A 7816-nucleotide genomic window follows, 5' to 3' on the forward strand; every position below is an offset into this window, starting at 1 on the left:
GCTCCTACGAATGTTCTAACATTGAACTTAGCCTTGAAATGCTGTTGGGAAATCTATTTTTATTTGTCACACGCACAGAATACAACAAGTGTGACTTTACTGTGAAATACTTACTTAGCCCTTGCAGTTAAAAAGGGCGAAAATTAACAAATAGATAGAAAAATAATAGTAACACAATAAAATAACAATAACCAGGCTATATACAAGGAGTACCGGTACCAAGTCAGTGTACTGGGGAACGAGGTAGTTTGACTGATTGATTGAGGTAATATGTACATGATGGTTTGATGGGTGACTAATTGAGGTAATACGTATATGTATGTAGGGGTGAAAAGCAGAAAGTCCAGGTAGCCATTTAATTAACTGTCTTATAGGGTAAGTAAGGGTAAGTAATCCTTCTCACCCCCAACAAGATTTAGATGCAAGTGGCTGTTCCACTGGTTGTCATAAGGTGTATGCACCAATTTGTAAGTCGCTCTGGATAAGAGCGTCTGCTAAATGACTTAAATGTAATGATTTAAATGTTATGGCTTTGGGGTAGAAGCTGTTCAGGAGCCTTTCGGTCCCAGACTTAGCATCCCCCGGTTCCGCTTGACGTGCGGTAAACCTGGTTCTCAATGTTAGAATGGAAAATCATGAATCAATTATGTATATTTCTGTGCTTTTCTTTTAGAGCAGGTTGGTGTGCCGTGGAGACAACAACCAGAGTTATGTATGTGAATCAGACCACTGCTGTGGAGAGTCTCAGTGCTGCAGCTACTACTATGAGCTCTGGTGTGAGTTACCAGCTTCCTTCTCTCTGCTCCCCTTTCCCCCTTGTCTTTTCTCTCCCTGTACTATTCCATGTCTCCTCTCCTCCGTATGCCTAACCAGAGTTATTTGAGTGAGCCTGTTGCTATCTCCTCTGTTCTGCTCTCCCCCTCTATCCTCTCCTCATATCGTATTCCCTGTCTATCCTCTGTCTCCATAGGTTGTGTAACTCTTAAATGAATACTGTGAGAGGGTAGCTCTAGTTGTTTACAGGCAGGGTTGTAGTCTCATGTTACTGGTGCAGTCCCTTTTTATAATAACTCAAGACTGACTGCATGGGCTTTAAAGGTACTGAGTCTGGAGTTTTTCATTTGTTGTTTAGGCCTATGTTGCGCTCAACAAATGATCCTGAGCACTGAGGTGCGTGTGTCAGAGGTTTGAGACCTACAGATCTGTTGGAAATGGATGCTATTGCATTAACACGTAGCTCTGTTTTCAGGGTTCTGGTTGGTGTGGACTCTCATCATCATATTAATGTGCTGCTGTGTGTCTCAGCACCGGCGCTACAAGCAGAGCTTCCAGCAGCAGAGGAGACAGAATGAGATCAACCTCATTGTATACAGAGAGGCCCACAACAACAGACAGCATCTCCCCCTCTATCTCAGTGAGTGCCTGTGTCTGTCTGTAGCATTTTGATATCCTTTAGTAGTCGTTTCTTTGCAGCAATTTGACCATGAAGGCTTGATTCACGTAGTCTCTGAACAGTTGATGTTGAGATGTGTCTGTTACTTGAACTCTGTGAGGCGCAATCTGAGGTGCAGTTAATTGCCCATTTCTGGAGCTGGTAACTGTAATGAACTTATCCTCTGCAGCAGAGGTAACTCTGGGTCTTCCTTTCCTGTGGCGGTCCTCATGAGAGACAGTTTTTGCAACTGCAGTTCTGTACATTTTCCCTATTGACTGACCTTCATGTCTTAAAGTTATGATGGACTGTCGTTTCTCTTTGCTTATTATTTGAGCTGTTCTTGCCATAATATGGACTTAGTCTTTTACCAAATAGGGCTATCTTCCGCATACCAATCCTACCTTGTCACAACACAACTTATTGGCTCAAACGCATTAAGGAAATAAATACCATAAATTAACTTTTAACAAGGCACTCCTGTTAATTGACATGCATTCCAGGTGACTACCTCATGAAGCTGGTTAAGAGAATGCCAAGAGTGTGCAAAGCTCTCTTTAAGGCAAAGGGTGGCTACTTTGAAGAATCTCAAATATAAAATATATTTTGATTTGTTTAATTTAAATGCGGAAGACTTATTTCAGTTGAAGGTATTCAGTTGTACAACTGACTAGGTATCCCCCTTTCACTTAATACTTTTTTGGTTACTACATGATTCCATATGTGTTATTTCATAGTTTTGATGTCTTCACTATTATTCTACAATGTAGAAAATAGTACAAATAAAGAAAAAACATTGAATGAGTAGGTTTGTCCAAAGGATAGACTGGTACTGTATATCAAGACATTTCAATTAATATCTGCTCCTTCCCTCTCTCGTTGTATAGGATTCCTGCCTGACTACATGCTGCCAACCTATGAGGAGGTAGTTGACAGCACTGCCACTCCTCCCCCTCCCTACAGTCCCCCTCCAGTTAGCCTCTCTGTCCACCCAGCACCCTGACTGCCCTCGTCCTTCCCCCAGACCACCACCACATACCCAGACACAACCCCCACTGCGGCTCCCCGTGTCTACACCGGGGGAGCATGGCAATGGTTTCCCTGACAACAATAACTCGCCGTTGGGCAGGTAACTGTGCTTTACAGGCGACTCGGCAATCGAGATGTGTGATAACCAGCAACTCTGGGAGGGAGGAGGAAGACACATGCTGGGAAGGGAGGAGGAAGAAAACATCTGTGATAGATGCAGACCCCAGATTCAGATCCACACAGACACCAATATACACACAGAAAATAGAGACTCAGAGTTGATCCCCCAAACCTGTGAGTGAGAGGTGTGTGTGTGTGCCTGTGAATGTGTCCCTCCTTAGAAGAAAGTAGCACAATGCTTGCATCACAATGTGCATTCCTCTGTAATGCAGCCGTGCCATATGTAGCCATATTTTAATGTGGTGATGCACTGACTCTAAAAGCCTGGAGTCTCACTGCTGTGCCACACAAAGGCCAGTAGATTATAGAGTTCCTGTACAGTTCTAAATATGAATTTATGCCATGTCGAACTGAATAGAAACTAAAAGCGGGTTGAGAGCTTTGCTGGAGGTACAAATTGGTTTCATAGAACCGCTTTCAACACTGTAGACTTCCTCATTGGTTTTGGGTCGAATTCAGGCATAACAGCGGCCTCTTGTGTAGATATATATATATATATATAATCGTTGATTTATTCAGACAAGACATAAATGACTAAATGAGATACACAGTCTAACATCAACATATGATGTAGGAATATACACAACCAGAATGAACAAAGCAAGAGAGATGCGCCAAGAAGGATTACAAGGTATATTCTTATTTTTCATTTTTAGATTAGCATGGAGCATCATCGTCTGACCTCATGTTAAAGAGACACCACGTTTATTGCACAAAAACTCACACACCCAATGCAGTGCGGAGGTTAATGTTTGAAATGGTGAATATGGCCTCCCAGAGGCCATGATTGTACTTCCGATGTGGTTTTATTTATTATTTATTATTTATTTATATATAACAATAATTCTCTAAAGAAAAGTAAAAGAACATTGAAGTAATATATATATAAAAACATTCACTACACATTAATTGAGTTTCAAACGTTAAAATAAATCAAATAAGGTCAGGGGTTACAGTTGTATAAACATATGGTAGTGTTGTAAGAATACAATGTTTAAAAAAAAAAGTTTTTGACTAATTCTAGAGATTTTATAAAATATTGTATTTCAAGTAAAAATATATTGCATTTGGGAACAGATTTCCAATATGTGTTTTTGTGAATACAACATTTACCAGAGAGAATGAAGAAATTCATGACTAATTCAGCTGTTTTTTTTTTCATTTGAGTAATAACAATAACAACATTACATCTTTCATTGTAGATACATGGGTCTTATTAATGAAATAAAACATGTAATTACTTAACTCGCTCCAAAATAACTTCACAGAGTTTCCGATGTGGGTGTGGTAGCGAATCAACCTTTATTTGTATGAGAGGCGAAGCCCAACTTGGCCAAAAATCTGTCTTCTCCAGCAGGTTGCAATGTTTTGTTTCTTTCACAAAAGCCATGAGTTTTTGTATAGAGGTCAATGAGAGGCTGTGGGAGTTTTATTTGATCAAAGTTTCGTAATGCTTAGGTTGTTACTAGTGTACTGATAAAAGTCGGTAGGACACGTGACATCTCGGCAACTTTGAGATAAAACACTTTATATCGAAGTTGTTTCAAGATCACTTTGCATATTCATGACATGAGCCTCTTTCTCCATTTAAAACAGGCGGTTGACGTCAACAACAATATTGAAAACTAAATTAAAATAATGAGATGTATCCACCAATCCAAATAGAGGAATAGGTCGCATACACACATTTAACAGATGTTATTGAGTGTGTAGCGAAAAGCTTGTGTTCCTAGCTCCAACAGTGCAGTCATATCTAACAATTCACAACAATACACAAATCTAAAAGTAAAAGAATGGAATTAGGAAATATATAAATATTAGGACGAGCAAAGTCCAGAGTATAAATAGTGTGTGTGTGTGTGTGTGTGTGTGTGTGTGTGTGTGTGTGTGTGTGTGTGTGTGTGTGTGTGTGTGTGTGTGTGTGTGTGTGTGTGTGTGTGTATATTATACAGTATTTGGGTGTGTATATGTGTGATGGGATGTATAGACATTATAGACACTGTGGATAGAATATTTAGTGTATCTGTAGAATATGTAGGATAGAATAGTATACATACAGCAATCGTGGAATAGGATGGTATTGACTAGAATACTGTATATACATATGAAATGAGTAAAGCAGTTTAAAGTGACCAGGGTTCCATTATTAAAGTGACAGTGTTCCATGTCTATGTACATTGGGCAGCAGTCTCTAAGGTGCAGGGTTGAGTAACCAGGTGGTAGTCAACTAGTGACAGTGACTAAGTTCAGGGCAGGGTACTGGGTGGAGGCCGGCTAGTGATGGCTATTTAACAGTCTGATGGCCCTGAGATAGAAGCAGTTTTTCAGTCTCTCATCCCAGCTTTGATGCACCTGTACTGACCTCGCCTTCTGGATGATAGCGGAATGAACAGGCCGTGGCTTAGGTGGTTGGTGTCCTTGATTATCTTTTTGGCCTGCCTGTGACATCGGTCCTGTAGATGTCCTGGAGGGTAGGCAGTGTGCCCCCCCCGGTGATGCGTTGGGCAGACTGCACCACCCTCTGAAGAGCCCTGTGGTTGTGGACGGTGCAGTTGTCGTGCCAGGCGGTGATACAGCCCGACAGGATGCTCTCATTGTTGCATCTGTGAAAGTTTGTGAGGGTCTTAGGGGATTTCTTCAGCCTCCTGAGGTTGAAGAGGCGCTGTTGCACCTTCTTCACCACACTGTCTGTGTGGGTGGACCATTTCAGATTGTCAGTGATGTGTACACTGAGGAACTTGAAGCTTTTCACCTCCACTGCGGCCCTGTCAATGTGGATCTGGGCGTGCGCCCTCTGCTGTCTCCACGATCGGCTCACTTGAGAAATACTGCACCGAACATCTTAGTTAGATGTAAAATGGCACAACTAAGTTTTCCTCTGCAAAAACGTCAAAATTAGTGACAGATTTCGAGTTATCTTAGATTCATTCTGACTATTATGTGGAAGTGTATATTGGCTACGGCGTCTCAAGATGGACAAACAGGACTACTGTCGCTTTTTCTAGTTTTTCAAGTGAAGATATTTTAAGGGAGTATGCAAGCTAGCCGAACTGGAGCATGAGGAAGCTTTTTAACTCTTTCAACATCTGTATCCATGGGAGCAAGTTTGGTTTTAGAAGTAGGGGGGGACATTTTTGTTATTAATATTATTATTACTATTATTCTTTTTATCCAGTTTGATAAACACTCCATTACAGACTACCGACCGCTCGGAGCCGTCCGCATGGTCCTAAAGCACACCGTTTCCTCGTTTTGTATCACATTCCAATGATAAAACTGTGGGGGACATGTCCCCAGTGAAAGTTGCACCTACCTGTATCCACTGGTGTACTTAAAAACTGTTTTCTGTTGCAAATGTTGTATTTCAGGAGTGATGCTACCTTGTAGTTCTCTATACCATATGACAAATGAGCAATGGCTAGTCTCACTTTTACATATGCAAAGCTCTGAATGCAAAGCTCTGAATGTGGCATCCATAGACAGACCACTCTCCGCTGAGTCGGCAGAAAGCGGATGTTTCTGGTTTTCAGGGATACAGTATTTTCAACCTTACTGCTGTGGCCCCTGAAAAACAAAATGGAGGTGTCTCAAGTGTGCATGGCCAGAGCTCTATATAGACAATCATTATTGTCACCCTTGATAAAGACCATAAAATAAATATGCTAATAATGAGCTATATTGTATGCTAAAATATAGGGTTCAAAATGATTGCCACCTCTGTTTTCAATAATCTAGCACCCTCCGCTTGCAAGGATAACAACACTGAGCCTTGTTATAATATGTTTTGTGAGATTGGAGAATACATTGGAAGGGATCTTAGACCATCCCTCCATACAGAGTCTTTCCAGGTCCTTGATGTCTGTCTGCTCTCATGGACGGCCTTCTTCAATTCAAACCACAGGTTTTCAATGGGGTTCAAGTCTGGAGACTGAGATGGCCATTGTGAAATGTTGATTCTGTGGTCAATTAACCATTTCTTTGTGGATTTTGATGTGTGCTTGGGGTTATTGTCTTGCTGAAAGATCCACGTGTGGCCAAGTGCCCGCCTCCTGGCAGAGGCAAACAGGTTTTTATCTAAAATGTCCTGGTAAGCTACTGGGTAAAGTTAATTACAGTTGAAGTTGGAAGTTTACATACACCTTAGCCAAATACATTTAAACTCAGTTTTTCACAATTCCTGACATTTAATCCTAGTATAAATTCCCTGTATTAGGTCGGTTAGGATCACCACTTTATTTTAAGAATGTGAAATAGTAGAGAGAATTATTTATTTCAGCTTTTGTTTCTTTTGTCACATTCCCAGTGGGTCAGAAGTTTACATACACTCAATTAGTATTCGGTAGCATTGCCTTTAAATTGTTGAACTTGGGTCTAATTTTTTGGGTAGCCTTCCTCAAGCTTCCCACAAAAAGTTGTGTGAATTTTGGCCCATTCCTCCTGATAGAGCTGGTGCAACTGAGTCAGGTTTGTAGGCCTCCTTGCTCGCACACAACTTTTCAGTTCTGCCCACAAATTTTCTATAGGATTGAGGTCAGGGCTTTGTGATGGCCACTCCAATACCTTGACTTTGTTGTCCTTAAGCCATTTTGCCACAGCTTTGCAAGTATGTTTGGGGTCATTATCCATTTGAAAGACCCATTTGCGACCAAGCTTTAACTTCCTGACTGATGTCTTGAGATGTTGATTCAATATATCCACATCATTTTCCGTCCTGATGATGCCATCTATTTTGTGAAGTGCACCAGTCCCTCCTACAGCAAAGCACCCTCACAACATGATGCTGCCACCCCTGTGCTTCACAGTTGGGATGGTGTTCTTCGGCTTGCAAGTGTCATGACGTTGCCCTCTTTGGGTACAGCAAGCCCCATCCCCCTCTCCCTGCCTCCCCCTGCCTCCTTCAACTAGGCTGCTGTGGTCAGAGAGAGGTCGTAAATTCCTGAGAAGACCCTGCCACATGGCCACACAGTATAAGAGGCAGAGTGAATTTTCATAGAGAACAAAGGAATTTCTTCCACCTCGCAGAACTTGAGGTACGAACAAATTTCATGTTCCGGGGAAAGTATAAAAGATCGGTGAAGAATCCAGCTACGAACTGGTCCATTTGTCACAACTTGGGGTAGCTCATGGGAGACGGTGTGGCCACATTACCATAACGCTGTTTATATAATAGCCTCA

General features: G+C 41.5%; 1 long non-coding RNA gene across 1 annotated transcript; it reads left to right on the top strand.

The window, feature by feature from the left end:
- Positions 1–581: 581 nt before the first annotated feature.
- Positions 582–3838, top strand: LOC118369907 (uncharacterized). Its single transcript, XR_004822707.2, has 3 exons — positions 582–776; positions 1250–1414; positions 2320–3838. It is a non-coding gene; the product is annotated as an uncharacterized LOC118369907 (long non-coding RNA).
- The last annotated feature ends 3978 nt before the right edge of the window (positions 3839–7816 follow it).

This window comes from Oncorhynchus keta, chromosome 36, assembly GCF_023373465.1.
Source record: "Oncorhynchus keta strain PuntledgeMale-10-30-2019 chromosome 36, Oket_V2, whole genome shotgun sequence".
NCBI lineage: Eukaryota > Metazoa > Chordata > Actinopteri > Salmoniformes > Salmonidae > Oncorhynchus > Oncorhynchus keta.